Here is a 21,269-nt window from a genome sequence, read left to right as displayed (position 1 = left end):
CCCGCCCCTCTCTACACCAATCCTGCTCTTCCTACCTCCTACCCCCTCTAGCTTAACCCCTCCTGTGTCACTAGACACTCTGTCATGCCCGGCCCTCTGCTAGTCTTGCTGGCTTTTGCTCCGGGCCTCCCTTCCGTGCTGTCTTCCCCCCTCCGTGCTGTCTTCCCCCCTTCGTGCTCCGTGCTGTCTTCCCCCCTCCATGCTGTCTTCCCCCCTCCGTACTGTCTTCCTTCCTCCGTGCTCCGTGCTGCTTTCCCCCCTCAATTTGTCAGGATGGAGAGCGGAGGTAGGAGCCGCAAAACCCGGCTACTACCTTTTCCGAATGAACAAAGTCAGTGATCACTGACTCTGTCCATTCACATAACTGAGCATTCGTAACCTGTGTTTACGATGCTTCAGTTTATGAATGGAGAGGAGCTTCTCTCCATTCATTTTAGCTGAGGCTGCAGAGAAAGGTACTGGGGAATCTGTGTCCTTAGTCCCTTTCTCTGTCTCAAAGGGGAGATGTCAGGGGTCTGTTAAGACCCCTGATATCTCACCAAAGACCCCCAACAGGGCTGATTAAAAAAAATAAAAAATTGCAATAAATATATAAAAAAAAAAAATGTAAATGAAAAAAAACGGTACTTGTACTCGGTCTCAAAAAAGTGGTATCTGGACAATCCTACTAAATAGTAAGGAAAATTTGGAAAGATAAAAGAAATGTCACTGTAAAAATATAAACTTAGCCTAACTAAAGGTGGACAGAGTCAGTAGGGCAGTGTGCAGTGAACAGTGTGTGGACAGTGTCAGTAGGGCAAGAGGTTGGTGAAAGTAGGGCAGTAGATGGGTCAGTGTTTTTTTTTTATTATTATATTTTACTTTTTTCACACTTTTTTAACAGTCTAAACATGGATCTAAACAGATCGCCCATGTCTCACGTTGAGAGAATGGAAATTGAGGACTGTGTGGTGCACAGAATGAATGAACAAGAAGAGCTCTGCGCAGCCTCCCTGTTTATTTACAAACTGAATCATAGTAACTAAGCTAAGCAGGACTAAACTCCAGGGGGTGGGGCGAAACACGTTGGGGGCGTAGAGTCCAGCCTGAGGTTGCCACTCTATTCACCTCCATAGGATTACATGTGCAGCATCAGGGATCACCCCTTTCTTCTTTGAGTCACTGCAAGAACCGGGACGGGCTCCATCCCCTGCCGGCACTCAGCAGCAGATGCGGAGGTTACCTGCTTGTACACCCGTTATCCATTGCGTCTGAGCGGCATGCAAAGAATAAACAGATCACAGTAAAGCATTGTAAATACAGTTTACTATGCTTCAGTTATGAATGAGTGATCAATACTGATCACTCCATAGGTGCGCGCAGCCTATTGCTTTAGGGTGTGCACCTCAAATCTCCAACACATATGCGTTTGACATATTTACCGGCCTGTTCCCCGCTCAATGGGAGAAAGGGGGAGCAAGGGAGCACATGGTGGACCCAGGCAACAGAAAGAAGAGGAACAGGGAAATGAGGGGTGGCTGGGGTGGCATATATTAGTACCGATCCCCTACATTTTCCTTCTGTGGCAGCTGAATGTTGACAAAAGGGAGAGGATGAGAAGCCTACTTTCAGCTGCTTTCAGCAGATTCTGAGAGTCGGCAAGGAAGGATTGTGGTTTACCTGTCACTCTATGTGTTCATTTTGAAAAGGAAGGGGCTGGTAAATGACATTCACCCACTTTCCATCCTAAAACGATCCCCATGGCAGCTGTTGGGTGGGAGAGGAGGGGAAGCCGGAAGAACTGTGAGGTGGGGACGGGGACGGGGACCAGGGGAGCACACAGGGGGGGGGGGGGCCTGGGCAACACAAGTATGGGGAACCTGGATGGGGATGGGGGGGAATTTACTAAAACAAATCCCCTGTAGTTCCCCCTGCAGCAGCTGAAAGGAGGGAGAGGAGGAAGCTGGCTTTCAGTTGCTGCAAGGGGGAGCTACAGGGGATCGGTTCCAGTAAATGCGGTACCTGCCTCCCCTTCTGTCCAGTTTTCCCTTCCTTCTGCTTGTCGGTGGTGCAGCATACTAAGTTGTTCCTTCCCTGCACCACTCTGCATATGTAGGAGGAGCAGTCTGGGGATTGGCAAGAAAGGGATGTGATCAACCCATCACCTGTCTGATATCGATGGGTACATCGCAATCGAGTACCCCGGTGTACAGTATACCCCTTTACAATTTAATGCACAGTAGTATATATAGTTTGCCTAGAAGACATGATCTTTATCAAAACAGGAATGGCTGCAGTAATTTAACTTGTGTTTTATAGGTGCAAACGGCTGTTAATTTAATACCCTTCTTGACCACACAACTACGTATTGTAGCAGGTGAGACAATTGGGTATAATTTGTATTGCATTTCAAAAACATGCTAATGTAAAATAAAAACACTGTGCAGTGAATTACTTTGTTTAAAGGGGTTGTAAAGCTCTGGAGCAACTGCACTTTGCAAAGTGCACAGTCTATTTGTCTATTTATGCCTTTATTAAATCAACCCCACTATACCATATTTTGTGGATGCTTTAGCTTTCACACAAACCAATCAACTACATAACTGTGGCGGCTGGCCGGGGAGGGGTTAAGTAGTTAACTGGTTTGTTGACTGCGGCGGCTGGTCGGGAAGGGGTCAAGTAGTTAATTGGTTTGTTAACTGTGGCGGCTGGTCGGGGAGGGGTTAACAAACCAATTAATTACTTGACCCCTCCCCGATCAGCCGCCGCAGTCAACAAACCAATTAACTACTTGACCCCTCCCCGACCAGCCGCCGCAGTCAACAAACCAATTAACTACTTGACCCCTCCCCGACCAGCCGCCGCAGTCAACAAACCAATTAACTACTTGACCCCTCCCCGACCAGCCGCCGCAGTCAACAAACCAATTAACTACTTGAACCCTCCCCGACCAGCCGCCGCAGTCAACAAACCAATTAACTACTTGACCCCTCCCCGACCAGCCGCCGCAGTCAACAAACCAATTAACTACTTGACCCCTCCCCGACCAGCCGGCGCAGTCAACAAACCAATTAACTACTTAACCCCTTCCCGACCAGCCGCCGCAGTCAACAAACCAGTTACCTACTTAACCCCTCCCTGGCCAGCCGCCGTGCCACGGCGCGACGCCTATGATCGCCCCACACAGAGACAGAACGGAGATCTGTCAATGCAAACAGACAGATCTCCGTCGCTCTTTTCACTCAGGCAGTCCCATCCCCCCACAGTTAGAATCACTCCCTAGGGAACACAGTTAACCCCTTGATCACACCCTAGTGTTTAACACCTTCCCTACCAGTGACATTTGCACAGTAATCAGTGCATTTTTATAGCACCGACCCCTGTATAAATGCCAACGGTCCCAAAAATGTGTCAAAAGTGTCCGATGTGTCCGCCATAATGTTAAGGTCCCGATAAAAAAATCGTTCATCACCGCCATTACTAGTTAAAAATAATAATAATAATAATAGTAAGGTAATGTGTTGGGGCGCTCGCTAATTAAGAATAATAATTACTAAATAAATAATCTAAAATCCCAGAATAAAAAATCCCATGCAATTTCCGTGCACGACGAGATACAACATCAAAAATGTGCAGCACTAAGGTGCATGATAGGTAATAAGTGCTAATCAGGTGCATCCATACATTGAAAATAAATTCAAGCAAACGGCACTGGATGTGCAAAATAAGTCCAATGTAAACAAATATATATATATATCTTCATGCAATTGTGCAAAAACGCATTAAAGGTGCAAACTTCCGGATCAATTAAATAAGTGCTAATCAGGTGCATCCATACATTGAAACTAAATTCAGCAAACGGCACTGGATGTGCAAAATGAGTCCAATATAAACAATAAAAATAAATATCTTCATGCAGTTGTGCAAAAACGCATTGAAAGTGCAAAATTCCAAAATTCCGGATCAAAAATCCAAACATGCAAAAAAATATGTAAAAAGTAAAGTCCACAACGTTTTCCAAATGTGCAGTGCTCAGAACTAGCTCAGAAAGTGCTTCACTCCCCACGTGCCCAGTCTCACCAGCCTCTTACCTCTAAGGCCTCGTACACATGACGTTTTCATCGGACATGTCCGCTGGCGGATTTTGGTCTGATGGATGTACACCATCAGACCAAATTTCCCACGGACAGCGAACGCGGTGACGTGGCCGCGCCGTCGCCGCGACGATGACGCGGCGACGTGCGCGACCCTGGAAGGTCAATGCTTCCACGCATGCGTCGAATCACTTCGACGCATGCGAGGGCTTTCGGCTGAGCGGACATGTCCGGTGAGTCGTACAGGCGACCGAACATGTCCGACGGACAGGCTTCCAGCGGACATGTTTCTTAGCATGCTAAGAAACTTTTGTCCGTTGGAAACCTGTCCGCTAGGCCGGGAATCCGGTCCGCTCGGCCGTACACACGACTGAACATGTCCGCTGAAACTGGTCCGCAGACCAGTTTCAGCAGACGTGTTCGGTCGTGTGTACGAGGCCTAAGGCCTCATACACAAGACCGAACATGTCCGCTGAAACTGGTCCACGGACCAGTTTCCGCGGACATGTCCGACCGTGTGTACGGCCTAGCGGACAGGTTTCCTGGCCTAGCGGACAGGTTTCCAGCGGACAAAAGTTTCTTAGCATGCTAAGAAACGTGTCCGCTGGAAAGCTGTCCGTCGGACATGTCCGATGGTTAGTACGACTCATCGGACATGTCCGCTAGTTATGACGTGTAACCAGCAGGCCCGAAATTCCGCGCATGCGTCGAATTGATTCGACGCATGCGTGGAAGCATTGAACTTCCGTGTCAGAGAACGTCGGTGTCTTCTACGTCACCGCGTTCTCTGTCCGCAGGGATTTTGGTCTGATGGTGTGTACACATATCAGACCAAAACCTCCCAGTAGACATGTCCGATGAAAACGGTCCGCGGACCGTTTTCATCGGACATGTCTGGTCGTGTGTACAGGGCCTAAGAGGCTTAAAATAAGCCGTATGTGAATTTCCAATGGCAGCTCCTCTTTCCCTCCAAATGCAGCAGCGTTGCAGATCAACTTCACTCCACAGTGAATTCAGTTTCAATGTATGGATGCACCTGATTAGCACTTATTTTATTTAAGTGTTTCTTTATTATTATTTGTAATTCTTTAAAGAAAAAAATGATTTTCCCTAACTCTTTTTACCTTTTATGTTGATAAAAGTGGCTCCTTGCCTTTGCACTATATGTAATAAACCTACCCTTGTTTTTTCTTCTTTGCAGCTTATTATCTATTAGGTATGTATGTTGTATTTTTTTTTTATTTCATTTTTTGTTTTGTTTTGTTTTTTAATGTGTTGTACACTATATTACCAAAAGTATTGGGACACCTGCCTTTACACGCACATGAACTTTATTGGCATTCCAGTCTTAAGCCTTATACACACGGGCCAGAATCTCATTAGGAAAAAAGCGTTGTTTTTCCTGACGAGATTCTTGGCAAGAATCTCTTGCCGCCCGAGTGTACAGACACTCCATTGAAAAGAACCGCCGTTCTTTTGAATGGCAAGAACGCGGTGACGTTATCGCATACGACAAGCATTCGCTTGTTACATTCAATGCCGTCGTCGCCGCCATCTTGCTGCACCCTACCTATGCCTAGGAAGCTACCGCACATGTGTCAAAGTCATTTCGAGCTTGCGCTGGTTTCCGTGGAGGCAGGTAAGTATACACACTCTCGGGTTTCTCGGCAGGAAAACACTGCTGAGAGTCATGACGAGAAAATAGAGAGTAGGTTCTCTATTTTTCTGAAAGAAAATACGCTCACGCCATACGCCCACACCATAATCATGTCTGTTGGTGGACAGTACTGCTTATATTTAATTTGTGTCTTTGGGTATGCTTATCCTTTGCATTTATTTCACTGAAAGTCATCATTTGTTTTAAATAACTGGAACAAGCTGACATTCATATTTTTGTTTCTTTACAGTTCAAGCAGGAATAAATCCACTGGCGGGTAGGTACAGGACTGAACATCGGGTCCATAACATGCTGTGCTAATACAAGCCTGAAAGTGCTTACCAGGTCATATGGTGTCCACCTCCTGTACCAATCATACCATAGTTTAACCCCATGATTCGTTTTACTACTCTATTCCACTGTAATGAGTACAATGCACATGGCCACTTGCTAAACAGTGTCTAATGCCCCTTACACAAGATCGCAAATTCCGACAAGAAAAGTCCGATGTGAGCCTTTGGTTGGAAATTCCGACCGTGTGTATGCTCCATCGGACTTTTGCTGTCGGAATTTCCACCAACAAAAATTTGAGAGCAGGTTCTCTATTTTTCCGATGGAAAAACTTCTTATTGGAAATTCCGATCGTCTGTAGGCAATTCTGATGTCCAAAAAAACAAGCATGCTCGAAATCAAGTCGATGCATGCTCGGAAGCATTGAACTTAATTTTTCTCGGCTCGTCATAGTGTTGTACGCCACCGTGTTCCTGACGGTCGGAATTTCTGACAAAATTTGTGTGACAGTGTGTATGCAACACAAGTTTGAGCCAACATTCTGTCGGAAAAAAACACACGTTTTTCTCGTCGGAATTTCCGAGTCTGTGTGCGGCATAACACTTAGAGCTCTTTCACACTTTCATTGAAATGCAGCAGGTTTCAACGTGATGCAGCGCATAAAGCATAATGAAGTGTTTTTTTTGTGACTGTAAAAAAAGTTTGGACAAATTAGAGACAGGGAGGTGACATCACAATCTCCATCTTGTTCCATCCGAGAACATTTCATTCATGAATTGCATTCATTGAGAAAATGTGTTATCTAAATAGCACCCGTGCTGATCGAGCAATCTCCTATGTTTACCAAGCAGCAGGGCAGCCACTCTGCATGGGACCTGGAAGATAGCAACAATCACTGTAGTAGCTGTGTCCACTAGATTGGTTTACAGCTTCCCACAGGTTAGCATGTCCAAATTGGACCAATATACCGCGTTTCCCCGAAAATAAGACCTACCCCGAAAATAAGCCCTACTGTGATTTTCAGGGGAGGGCCGCAATATAAGCCCTACCCCGAAAATAAGACCTAGCGTGGTATGTGATATGGGCTGTGTGTGCTGGATGCATTCATTATATCGCCGCTCAGCTGGCCTCCCGCTGCTCTTCTCCTCTTCAGCCAGCTGTCAGCGGGGGGGGGGGGGATTTTGACCCCCCTCAGTGCTCGAAGCCGGAACAAGAGTTCCGGCAGGCCATGGAAGCGCATAGCGGCACTCAGCTGATGTCCCGCTGCTCTTCTCCTCTCTTCAGCCAGCTGTCAGTGGGGGGATTTTGCTCCCCCCTGTGCTCGGAGCGGGACCAAGAGCTCTGGCGGGCCATGGAAGCGCATAGCGGCGCTCAGCTGATGTCCCGCTGCTCTTCTCCTCTGCCAGCTCTCTTCTACGGGAGATATCGGACCCCCCTCCATTGGCAGTGCCCCGGCGGGACATGGGTGCGGCGCTATGTGAAGGTGTTTGTCACACATGGATTGCAGAAAGGTACAGTTTTCATTATCTGATACTGTAATCCAGAGCATTCTTGAGTTTTACTCGGTTCCACTGGCCACTGGAGATTCTTGACAGGTAGGGAGGGAGATTGGGGGAGAAATCAGCACATGACAAGCCCTACCCCAAAAATAAGCCCTACTGGGTCTTTTGTTACCAAAATTAATATAAGACCCGGGCTTATTTTCGGGGTAAAACAGTAACTATGTAAAAGTTGACATACCTAAACTTTAACATTAAAGGTTAGGAAACACACCAGGAGCCCAACCATTGCTCAAAGCAGCTGAACATCCTATATCCAACAAAGCAACAATTGCAACAACACAAATTCCACAGAACAAGGCTCCCACCAACCAGTAGTATAAATAAACAAGCATGTCACCCTGGTGGATGACGCTGACTTACCCGAGTTGCGGGGTCTAAGCATTAACTGCTATTCACCAAAGCTCCTGATGGTGAAGATGGGTTTTGCTGTATGTTAGTACCAGGTCATGGTCCTCATGATCACCACCACCAGGAGGTAAGAAAGCTGGGGTCCGGTAGCAGATATACCGTATTTGCTGGCGTATAAGGTGACTGGGCGTATAAGATGACCCTCTAATTTTCTAGCTAAGAATGTGGTTTTGCGATATACTCGCCGTATAAGACATTGCATACCTCACTGTGCTCGTTGCATACTTCACTGTGCCCGTTGCATACCTCACTGTGTCTGTTACATACCTCACTGTGCTGATCTCTAGATCTCCACGCCTTATCCCTGTATGCAGAGTCAGACTTCGGGCGTCCATTGTTCAAAAGCCGCGCCTCCTCCTCGTCCTGTTCTGTGATAGGCGGAACACTCAGTTTCCCAGCAGAGCCTGTGTTCGGTGTTCCGCCTATCACGGAGGTCCTCTCGTCCGAGGCTGAGAGGACCTCCATGATAGGCGGAACACTGAACACAGGCTCTGCTGGGAAACTGAGTGTTTCGCCTATCACGGAACAGGACGAGGAGGAGGCGCGGCTTTTAAACAATGGACGCCTGCAATCTGACTGACTCTGCATTACAGGTACCGGCGTATAAGGTGACCCCTGACTTTTGGGGGATATTTTTAAGTACAAAAGGTCGTCCTCTATCTACAGCAAAATTCTTGGTACGTTTCCTGAATTTTCTATCTTTAACACAGTCCTTGGTACTTTTCCTTGATCCTATATCCTCACCCTAATCCTTGGTACTTTCCCTTGGTCCTGTACCTTCAGCATAGTTATTGGTAGTATCCCTTGGTCCCTTTTTCTTCATCCTTGGTACTTTCCTTTGGTCCCCGACTTTCAGCATAGTTCTTGGTACTTTCTCTTGGTTCTCTAACTTCAACATAGTCTAAAGGACTTTCTCTTGGCCCTCTTTCTTCAGCATAGTCGTTATCAGGGCCGTTTGAAGGAATTTGGGGGCCCCAAACAAAATGGGGGCCCCCAAGCACCCCCCCCCGCATGCAAAGCCTAAGTTAGCGCTACACTATTTTTTTACATCCATGTTCTTACTACCCCCCCCCAGTCCCTATGTTTTTCTATTCTCACCTCTCCTGCTTCCCTGTTGGCTGCCACTGTAGCGTGGCCGAGCTCCTCTTCTTCCTGTCAGTCCAGTGTTCTATCACTATGGGTCCCCCAGTCCCCTATCAGATAGTGCCCAAGCTGGGCCGCGTACCGTGCGGTACAGGAGATTCAGTTTCCTGTGTTCCCGGCCGGACTCAAAGGAAGTGAGCACTCAGTGTGCACTTCCTGTTAGTCTGGCCGGGAACAGAAAACTGACTCTTCACTACCACGCGGTACCCGGCCGGACTGACAGGACTCCAGGAGGAAGGAAGAGGAGCTTGGTCACGCTACAGCCTGGGAAGGGGAAGTTGGGGGCCCCAGGCCAGCTCGGGGCCCCAAGCAGTTGTTTGTTTTGCCTGTCCTGTAGCGACGGGCCTGGTCGTTATTCACTCTCCCTTCTCTTAATGGCTACATATGGACCTGTGAAACGATGAAGGACCTATGGAATGGTAAATAAACTAGATCCACCATTCCCTTTGAACAACAGAAATCCAATAGACCCTTGACCCTTCAGATAATATTTCTGTCTTATTGACTTCTTGCCCTCATCTCAAACCATGATTTTTTTCTTACATATAACCATCCTACTAGAGTGCACCAATATGACAGAGAGGAAAGATGCCAATATTCCCAAGTTGAGATTTGTTTGTTACATAAGATGGGTTGGGGTTGTATATGGCTGGGAGTTATTATTCAACCAGTCACAGCAATCATTTTCTTCTTATTTTATGCTTCGAGGCAAATACAGCTTTAAAACCTTCCAGCTATATTATGACTGATTCCATATTAGCAATGACCAATCACTTCTCACTGTTTTTGTTGAACTTGCCATGGGCCAGACCTGGCAGACTTTTTCTGTGATGTCTGTAGAAGCTATTGTCTTGATGCTATCAGTTATTTTCATGGTCCTGTCCTTAGATTGAAACAATGATCATTAGGTTAATCAACTGTGCATGACAACCGATTATCCTGTTTCTGTGGATACCTGAATCATTGCTGCTTATGACAGTGATTAAGATAATTGAATTTGTCGTAAATAACTTACTTTAATGTCTTGTTTGTTTCCAACAGGTCTACAAGGAGTCAGCTTCCCTACTAGTAAGTATAAGACCAGATCACATGGAAACACATACAGTACCTGGGAAAAGCTCCCTGTGGAGTCCTTTGGATCATAGGCTGAACAGAGGGCAATGACCCCTCTGCAAGTCTAAATTAGGCCCCTGCCCACTCCCAACACTAAGAGCCCCTTGTGTTTAAATGTACAAACTCACACATAACAGTAAATGCATGGCTTAATTCTGATTGTAGAAAAGTTACATCCCGGGACTAGGATACATTGGCCTCCACTAGGAGACAACGTTCATTTTGAAGGTTAACATAGGTGCACAGAGCTTCAACTTCTCTCCTAGCTGAGATTACGTTCCCCCCCCCTCCTAGAACTAAGGCCACCCTGTTATTTAACAGTCAAAGGCCAGAACATCTTCTGCACACTAACATGGTGTGGGGTACCAGGAGGGATGGGGCCTCATACAGTCTTGAAAATAAGTTTAGTTCCTCTTTACAACATGGGTCTTGTATTCATGGGGCTCCATAAGAACACAGGGGTCATTTTGGAGACTAATGCCGGGTACACACGAGAGGATTTATCCGCGGAAACGGTCCTCCGGACCGTATCCGCGGATAAATCCTCTGGCGGATTTTGATCTCCTGGTTGTACTAACCAGGAGATCAAAATCCCAGCGGAATTCCGTCCACGGTGACGTGTCGCGCCGTCGCCGCGATGATGATGCGGCGACGTGCGCGACGCTGTCATATAAGGATATCCACGCATGCGTCAAATCATTACGACGCATGCGAGGGAGGGAATTGGACGGATCGATCCGGTGAGTCTGTACAGACCACCGGATCGATCCGCTGAAGCCGATTCCAGCGGATAGATTTCTTAGCATGCTAAGAAATTTTTATCCGCTGGAAATCGGTCGGCCCGAAAAAAATCCGCAGAAAAATATCCGCTGGGTTGTACACACCAGCAGATCTATCCGCTGGAACTGATCCGCAGATCAATTCCAGCGGATAGATCCTCTCGTGTGTACGGGGCCTAACAGGAACATACACCTCAGTGCTGTTGTTACCCTTTTTTGGTCAGCTCATGTTCTGAAGGACCAAAACTAGAATTTATTCATCAAACACATGGAAAATGATGATCACCTTGGGTCACAAATCAGGCAACAGGGGTGTTTTCCTGGATCCATGTATGCAGATTCTCCAGTCTACAGAGATTTATACAGTTCATGAATCAAAACTGCCTTTGTTCCCAAATCTGATGATTTACAACAGATGTGCAATCATCACTGCACATGGAAACTAAAACTTGGCACTTGCATACACTTTGGACATCTGGGTGCCCCCAAACACTTGGCTGTTTGAAAACTATTCAACCAAATTGTGTGATACAACATCAGGCTGAACCCATTTGTCCATAATACTTCTCCCTACTGAGTCCCTCTGCCATGAGAACATTGGTGAATCCAGCAGAATATAGCACACTGGGGCACCTAGGAACCCGAATTAAAGCTGTTCACTTGATTGAGAATAACTTTTGCAATTTTTTTATGTTGAATAATATTGGCGCTTCTGTTTATCAAATGCATATTTTCTGGAAAACAAACTCAAAATAAATTTTAGCAGACAAAATCACAATATAATATCCGATAGTTTGATAAAATATAAAAGATAGGGTTGCGTTGAGTTAAATAGATACAAAACATGCCATGCTTCAAAATTGCGTGCATCTGTAAATGGTAAAATGATGATACCCAAAACTGGCCATAGAAGGCTCTTAAATTTAAATTATAGCTCTAGAATTATTGCTCTCACTCCAAAGTTCATGGTTCAATTGCTGTTTACATACTCACTCACATCCTATACTTGTATTAAAGTTTGCATTTGTGTGTGTGCGTTGGGTGACAGAGGTGGTTGTAAATGTTTTAATTCGTTTTATTAAAATTAAGGATTTTTAACACATTTTTTTTTAAATGTACCTTTATTGCTATCACCAGGAGGCCAACAAGCCCCCTATGTGGTGGAAAATCTGGTGCAAATCTGCATAGAAACAAAATGGCTTCCAGGTTTTATTACGAAAGCTTAATTGAACAAGCTGAAGTTAAAAGCTGATTGGCTACCATGCACAGCTGAACCAGATTCTGAGTGTACCAGTTTTGGTAAATCTACCCCATGGTGTCAAGAAGTTTGACCGATTAAGTCAGCAATATCAATTATTTAATCAATCGATATACCATAGTGCCTCTGATATACAATAAATGATTAAATATAACCACACTGACCCAAATAATTGTTTCCTAAATTTGTGTAGATATTTTAAGCACAATAACATTTTGTGAAAGTACAGTATGGACTTTGGAAATAGAAAAATAAAAATGTATTCACCAATTAAAGAGGCAGTAAAGCCAGGACGATTTTAAAATTTTTTCAATTTATATATACTGCTAAGTATTGCAAATTAAAACACTTATAAATCGGCCAAAAACAAGGTTATCTTATTTAGATGACCTTTTCTTCCGGGTATTGGCCACACCATTTCTACTGCTGTTTCTTGAATCAATTCATGACATAATTTCTGCCCTTAGACCCCTTTCACACTGGGGCGGGAGGCGCAATGGCGGTATAGCGGCGCTAAAAATAGCGGCGCTATACCGTCGGATTTGCCGTGGGATTCGGCCTCTAGCGGTGTGCGGTATTAACCCCCCCTAGCGGCCGATGAAGGGTTAATACCACCCGCAATGCGCCTCTGCAGAGGCGCATTGCTTGCGATATTGCTGCGGTTTCCCATTGTTTTAAATGGGAAGGAGCGGTAAAGGAGCGGTATACACACCGCTCCTCTTACCGCTCCAAAGATGCTGCTGGCAGGAGATTTTTTTCTCTCCCGCCAGCGCATCGCCTCAGTGTGAAAGCCTTTGGGCTTTTACACTGAGTATGCAGTGCAGGAGTTTTTCAGGCGGTATAGCAGTGCTATTTTTAGCGCTGTACCGCCTGAAAAACTCCTCAGTGTGAAAGGGGTCTTACTATGATTGCCTTTACAAATCTTGCGTATGCGCCGTAGCGTTGAAACCAAGCCTCTATCTTGTTTGCTGTTACTACGGCAACAGAGCGAAAACATAGCTGAAGGCAAATCAAAGGGGGAGAAGCAGGAAGGAGATGATGCAGCATCGCCAGACTTCCCTCTGTGCCGTTCTGAGAGGAAAATAGTGAATGCTAATGACAGAGGAGACAGAAACGGCATGCATAGTGTGCCGTTAAACAATGTACCTAGTGCGCAATCGCGGCTGACGTCACCAAACATTGCAGGACGATTACTATGGAAACCAAAACAGTGAGTGCACTTTCACAGGCAGATCAGCTGCCTGTGCTATATAGATTTTAAAGAGATTAAGTTGATTAAGAGATTACGTTGTACGTGTACCAGTAAGATTACTCGTATGACATGGACACATACAATTAATATTTTACTACAAAACTTCAACCTATGCAACTAAAACTGTATGCCTAAAATTAGGATTATTGGATAATTTACTGTTGACTCATAGGTATCGCAACCAAGGTACAGAGTACCAATAATCTAACTAGCCTAGCACATAACTAGGTCTACATTTATGAGGCTGTCCCCTCTTGCTTCTTCAGCGGCATAATAAAAGGGCTCCAGTCTATCTACAGGATGTGATAATACAGCTTGGATTTGATTACCTATTCCCTAAAGGGTTGTGCTGCTGTGAAAGATGATGTCAAACTTTAGCACACAATGAAATATATATATATATATATGGAAGTTGTTCAAAGTGATGATCAAATTTTACTCATACTTTACCCAGCACGATCCCCCCTAGAGAATAGGACCGGGTCGCAATGGCGACCCCTGCAAGCCCTGTACATATGCCCCTGGCTCTTGGCCTATCTGAAGTCCAATTCAGTTTCCCTCAAAAAACATATTTTATCATTTAAAATCATAGAATCATAGAAACCCTGACAATGGGCAGATGATGAGTTCTCTTTATGGAGACGGTAGGGGTCTGCTAGACTTTTAATGTCTCCCCTGCAGCTAATCATCCTCCCTAGGAAAGCGGAGTTCGGCCGGAAAAAAAATAAATATTCAAAGTCAGCAGCTACAAGTACTGCAGACTTTTAATATATGGACACTTACCTGTCCAGGGCGCCCACGATGTCGGCACCCGAAGCCGATCTTTCCCTCGGCTCTCGGGTGGAGGCGCCGCCATCTTCGGTAAGGGAATCAGGTGAAACCTACTGCGCATGCGCGAGTCGCGATGCGCAATCTCACTGGTCCCTGCTGTCTTCTGGGACCTGTGTGCCTCACAGAAGACAGCGGGGGGGGGGGAGTAGACGCCAGACGTGGCGTAGGTCACCGTGGTGATCTATGCCCGGAAGTGGGAGCAAATACCCGTATTGCACAGGTATCTGCTCCCTCCTCCCCCTGAAAGGTGGCAAATGTGACACCGGAGGGGGGAGGATTCCAAAAAGCAGAGGTTCCATTTTTGGGTGGAACTCCGCTTTGAACCTTACCCTGATCCCCCGGGGCGTTAGGCTCCAGACGGGGACTGAGGTACTCAATAGGTCCATCTGACCGAAACCAGACGGACCCCTTTTTCTGGAGAGTCTGCCAAACAAACCCACCCAAGTACTCGGTGGGGCTCCCCCGAAGGGAGACCCATGAGAGAGGGTGAACCCAGCCAGAAAGCCATGTCCACCCCCTCCCAAGTGTAGCACTACCCCCGTAGGAGCTGCTGGTTTAGATTTGGGTTTTGCACGTTACCTCTGGATTCATTGTCAGGGGAAGAACTTCTGTAGTAATTGCAATGTCCACACAAGATGTAAAACCTTCAACTGATTTTATTTTTGCTGCCGTAAAACTTGTAGAGAAAGTAGAAGGTAGGAGAAAAACAGGGGAAGGTTCAGGTACGCGGTACATAGCACACAAAATTGTCTAAAATTCCAATCAGTCATTCACCACTCTCAACGATCGAGTGGGCATTGCTCACCCGGATAGCCCCCTCTCACATGGCCCAGCAGCCGCGATGATGCACGAATCAGTATCCGAATAGTCTCTGCCACAGACTGTTGGAGAATGAAAAATGGATAGGTAAGGAATCCTCTGCCACAGGATTTTAAAGTCCCAAACTTCCAGCCATACAGCAAAAAAAACTTTAAGCCGACCCGGCGAGCTGTAAGGCAAGTAGAATTGTGGATCCCTTTTCAACAAAATCACCAGGCCTGACCCAAGACATCAGCTTGCTTTGCATGGTCTCCTCCAGGGCAGGTCCTCCCCCAGTTTCCTTTGTGAAGCAGCTTCCCTCCCTGGGATGGACAGCTTGGGATCCCCTCTTAGGATTGTGGGCCCCAGCCAACATAACTGGGCCTACTTGATAGAGATGCAGCCTCGGGTCAACGTGGTCCCGGGGCTGGAATCAAACACACGTACCTCGCGCCAGGAGGGCCACGAGGTGAAGGACCCCAAAGAATGGCATCTGCCCATTAAGCATCCCTTCCCAGCATGCACAGCGGGGCACCACTCCCACTAAGCCACTGCCGAGAAGGGACACCCAATACACCATGGTCTGCATGTGTTCCAACATGGGCCCGAGGTGGCAATGCCACCCACAGGCAACAGGGGAAAATACTGTCAGGCACAACCAAAGCCAGAACAGAGGCAAATTTTGATAGAATTCAACAGGTCTGAGCCCAACTATGGGCTCAGACACCCTCTAAATTTAGAATAGCACCCCAATCATTGGGAGCAGGGCTCTACACAAGCTTTTCAGGGTAGGCCCGAGGACCCACACCCTACTAATCACACGTGACAAAACGTGCAACATCAAACAAAAAAATACATAAAAGTGACGAACACAGGGGTAAAATAAATAGAAGGTGGGAGAAGTGAAAGTGGCCATTGTGCAGTACTTAATCAAGCACAGATCATGCTTCCACAGCCAGGAACAAATGAACTGGAGCCAAAAGGTATTAAACTTTCATTGATTTCAGGTTCAGTTATCGCACAAGAGATCAGGGAATGGTCCATGATCTCATCTCGCTTGGCATTCTGGAGTGAGTTACCATGTTCCCAGGCTCCCGGGGGAACAGGAGTGCTGAGGAACCACTGCAGGTGGCAGAGGGGGGAACCCTATTCTCAGTACCATAAAAGGAACAGATGGCTTTAGGCTGCATTCACACTATAACACAGCGTATTTTTCCGCGAGAAATTGAGGCGTATTGTACCGCGATTTGCCGCGACAAAACAGGTCTTTTTTTTTTTTTTTTTACAACACATTGTTGTCTATGCCGAACGCCGAAAGCCGCCTGAAAAAAAGGGTCCGGGACTTGTTTTCAGGCGGCAGGCATACAGCGTTTCGGCGTTGGCCGTGAGATGTGAACCATCTCCATAGACAAGAATGTAAAATCACCCCTCCAGCGGCACGAGTGTCGGGCGTCAGGCGTAAATACGCGAAGATGTGAATGCAGCCTTAAAGCTGCTCTAAACACTTTTGCTGAAAAGCCAATCACTGGCTGGAAAATGGTACCAAACTCATGGCTGCAGCTGCAGCCATTAACTTGTTTTAAAGGGGTTGTAAACCCTCCTGTTTGTTCACCTTAATGCATCCTATGCATTAACCACTTAAGACCCGGACCTTTATGCAGGTAAAGGACCTGGCCAGTTTTTGCGATTCGGCACTGTGTTGCTTTAACTGACAATTGCGCGGTCGTGCGACGTGGCTCCCAAACAAAATTGGTGTCCTTTTTTCCCTACAAATAGAGCTTTCTTTTCGTGATATTTTTTACTTTTTGCTATAATAAATATCCCCAAAAATATATAAAAAAAATTTTTTTTCTCAGTTTAGGCCGATACGTATTCTTCTACCTATTTTCTTTACAATTCCTTTAAGCTCTGCTTTAAAGTTCTTAAAAATGCTGCAAATAAAGAAAAAATCTGCCAGATATAAAGGAACAACTCCCTCTTATGTTATGAAGACGATGAGAGGGGGGGTTGCTCTTTACTCTGAATGACACTGCTTGAAATCTCATTGAAGCTTTTTGCAGCTCACCACAGGAAGTTAGGAGCTCACTGAATTTTTATCAGTTTAACTGATATTTTTCTGTACTAGTAGCAACTGTAAATAGAAAAAACGCAGGGAAATGTGCACATATTGCAGAATTGTACAGCATTGTGCTTGTTTTTCTGCCATACACTATAAATGCTCTCATTTATTTCTTTACATTACAGCTATACCAACAACACCTCCTCTCTCTTCTAGTAAGTAATGAACCACAATTGCGCTACTAACTACATCACCCGCCGTTAGGGTGACCACATGTCCCGGATTGCCCAGGACGGTCACGCATTTTGCAGGTCTGTCCCGGGCACATTCATTCCAGGACATGACTAGTGTAGTCCAGATATGACACAATAACCTTCGACCATTGAGACCCCATGTACTCCACCCCTTAATTGTCCCCCACTTACTATATAGTAAAGAGACCACACCTTTGCTTTGGAGTAAACTGGCCACAACAGCCTATTTTATTAAAACATAAATTGCAATAAAACTCCAACTTAAATGAAACAGTAAATATCCAACATCAAATGACATACAGTAAACCCCCACTCTGTTGGTCCTTTCTGGCAGCACACCCATTCTCCACCATTTTACCATATACCAGATGAACAATGCACTGCGAGCAAACATTAAACTTTTTAGGCCTCCAGTCCGTGTAGTACGCTCGGAGACAACCCCCGCCCGCAGTGCAAACGTTACAGTATCCCAACTAACCTTTCGCTGGGATACACTTTAAGGGGCCCATATATTGATGAGCCCCCCACCCCCGTTTTCACACGTTTTCTACTGCCACCATAAAGGACCAACAGAACTAACCGCCAACCCAGCTGTCGTGACGACCGTCCAACACCGTACCTGAAAAAGAAAAAACACCGGCAACAACTGGTAATGCAATAAGGGAGGGAGGGTGGGAAAAGCTGCTTCCTCGTTGCTCTCCTGACTGCAAGTGCCCGCCTGGCCCCGCCCCACCCTTTTATAGGGTAACTCCCCTGACACCAGCAGCCAATCCTGCTCCTCCTCTGAACTTGATAATACTAACTCCCCCGCCCCTCTCTACACCAATCCTGCTCTTCCTACCTCCAACCCCCTAAGCTTAACCCTTCCTGTGTCACTAGACACTCTGTCATGCCCGGCCCTCTGCTAGTCTTTGCTGTCTTTTGCTCCGGGCCTCCCTTGACTAGTGTAGTCCAGATATGACACAATAACCTTCGACCATTGAGACCCCATGTACTCCACCCCTTAATTGTCCCCCACTTACTATATAGTAAAGAGACCACACCTTTGCTTTGGAGTAAACTGGCCACAACAGCCTATTTTATTAAAACATAAATTGCAATAAAACTCCAACTTAAATGAAACAGTAAATATCCAACATCAAATGACATACAGTAAACCCCCACTCTGTTGGTCCTTTCTGGCAGCACACCCATTCTCCACCATTTTACCATATACCAGATGAACAATGCACTGCGAGCAAACATTAAACTTTTTAGGCCTCCAGTCCGTGTAGTACGCTCGGAGACAACCCCCGCCCGCAGTGCAAACGTTACAGTATCCCAACTAACCTTTCGCTGGGATACACTTTAAGGGGCCCATATATTGATGAGCCCCCCACCCCCGTTTTCACACGTTTTCTACTGCCACCATAAAGGACCAACAGAACTAACCGCCACAGCCCGAAAGGATGACACCTCCACCTTTAAGGGCCCCCACCCAACCTCAACGCTCTCTGGATCCCTTCTTGAATCCCCATCGACCACAGCGCAATCCCCACATCAGTCAGGTGGACCCCGTCCCTCCTCAGATACATGCCTACATTAGTCTCCAATTCCTGGTGGCGTACCACTAGCCCCCCAAGGCGTGCCAAAAATTTACCCACCACCCGGTTAACCCGAGTCCTGGCTCTGTTGAGCTTTGTAACTGACCGAGCCTTGCGCCACTGTGTGCGGGCGACAATTTCCGACCACACCAGCACCGTCCCCGGAAAAGCCGCTCGCAGCCGCTCAAAGTCCGCTTTGATGTCCGTAATCAGAGCCCTGATTTTCCGCACACCAAAATCATTCCCCCCCGCGTGTATAACCAGAACATCGGGGGGCCTGTCCAGTCGGGCGTACCTCTCGACCTCTGGTAGCACCCTACCCCACATCATCCCAGGTATCCCCAACCACCTCAAAACCGCTTCCTTCCTGGAAATACCCAGCTGCCTGCCTTCCGGCTTCTCATCAGCCCTTCTTGCCCCCCAGCAAACGTACGAATGTCCGAAAATCCAGACGAGGCGTGTAGTCCCTCCATCTGAAATGAAATAACAATCCACAATGCTCACCAAACAGACACCAACCCTAGCAAAAAACCCCCCCTTTTCATCACTCCCTTCCCCATCAACCAACCACCAACTGAGGCCGCACGTATGACCGGAACCTCCGTGATTCCCACCTCCCGATCTTCCGTACTGCCGCCTCGTTCATCCCGCACCTGGCAGCTTCGGTAGCCGCCCCGATACGGAAGGAGTGAGACGAAAACTCGGACTTGTCCAAGCCCATTTCTTGTAAGCAACTACGAAAAACCGCCACAAATTGGAACTTTGACAAGAAAGACCCATCTTCGTGCCTAAGCAACGGCCCGCCCCCTTCCGGCCTGACCCCCAAAAATGCCTTGAGCGATGCCACCGGACATACTCTGGCCCCCGGCAGGGAAAAAAGAACCACGTCCACCCCCCTGCCACTCTGGTCGGTTTTTGATCTGCGCAATCGAATACCCACCTTATCCTCCGATATCCACACATCCTCCCTCATCAGCCCCCCGGCCCTCATGCGAGAAGGGCTAACCAATTCACTGATGCGGAACGCGCCGTAAAATGCCAGCGAGAAAGCCGCCGCGAATAACAGGCATTCATACTGCCCCGTGCACACCCCGTCCAAGGCCTCCCTGATACTTACCAAATTGGCAAAAGAGACAGGCCTCCTGGCATCCTGCACCTTACGACCTTTCCTGTAGCCCTTCACTGCCTGTCTGACCCAGAAGTCCTTGGTCCAATCCACCCCACCCATAAGTTTAAAAAAGAACGCTAAACCCGCCAACTTTTTCTCAATGGAGGACACAGACACGCCTAGCTCCATGTTCCTGGATACAAAATAAATCACCTGCAACCGCTCCTCTGGCCCCCCGCTCACGACCCCAGCTTCGGCACCCAACTCCAACCATTCCTTCCATACCTTGGCGTAGGCCGACCATGTGGCCGTGCCAACGGACCGCTTAATCCACGAGGCGGCTAATCCAGCGCCAGCTCCCAAATCCAGCCTGGGCACGGGACCCCGACAGCCTCCGCGGCCGGGGCCAGCTCTCTGAACTTGTCCCACTGAAAACGAGACAATGAATCAGCCAGCGTGTTCTCGACGCCCGGGATATGCACGGCATAAATGAAAATGTTCAGTTGCAAACACCTCAACACTAAATGCCGCATGAGCCGAATGACCGGTTGTGACGACGCGGACATGCGGTTCACTACCTGAACCACTCCCATGTTGTCACAGTTCAGCCGGAGTTTTTGGTTGCTGCAGGCCTCCCCCCAAAGCTCAATGGCTAACACCACCGGAAAAAGCTCCAGCAGCACCAGGTTCCGGAGAAAGCCTGCCTCCACCCAAGACTTCGGCCAAGGCTCTGCGCTCCACTGCCCCTTGAAGAAAGCCCCATAGCCCGTGGACCCCGCCGCGTCCGTTACCAGTTCCACGTCGAAGTTACTCACCGGACTGGACTGCCACATCGACCTGCCATTGTAGGATGACAGGAACTCATACCATACCTTCAAGTCCTCCCGATGCTCCTTAGACAGACGAATGAAATGATTGGGGGCCTTTGCCCCCGCCGTAGCCGCCGACAGCCGCCGGCAAAATATTCTGCCCATGGGAATGATCCTACAGGCAAAATTAAGTTTACCCAGCAGTGACTGTAAAGTCCTCAGCTGCACCTTCCGCAAGCCCTGAAACTCTCTAACTTCCGCTTTCAAGGCCTCGAGCTTATCCCTGGGAAG

General features: G+C 47.3%; 1 protein-coding gene across 1 annotated transcript in view; it reads left to right on the top strand.

Moving 5' to 3' along the window:
• Window positions 1-21,269, top strand: part of LOC120936101 (cell wall protein DAN4-like) — a 169,053-nt gene that overhangs the window by 24,687 nt on the left and 123,097 nt on the right. Inside the window, exons 5-9 of the mRNA XM_040348216.1 lie at window positions 2,299-2,356; window positions 5,275-5,289; window positions 5,981-6,007; window positions 10,176-10,202; window positions 17,410-17,439. The gene's annotated coding sequence lies outside the window, so the exon portion shown is untranslated. The remainder of the gene's footprint in view (window positions 1-2,298; window positions 2,357-5,274; window positions 5,290-5,980; window positions 6,008-10,175; window positions 10,203-17,409; window positions 17,440-21,269) is intronic.

The sequence above is a fragment of the Rana temporaria genome, chromosome 4 (assembly GCF_905171775.1).
Source record: "Rana temporaria chromosome 4, aRanTem1.1, whole genome shotgun sequence".
In the NCBI taxonomy this organism is placed as follows: domain Eukaryota; kingdom Metazoa; phylum Chordata; class Amphibia; order Anura; family Ranidae; genus Rana; species Rana temporaria.
The sequence above is the reverse complement of the archived record's forward strand: the minus strand, read 5'-3'. Positions and strand labels throughout refer to the sequence as shown.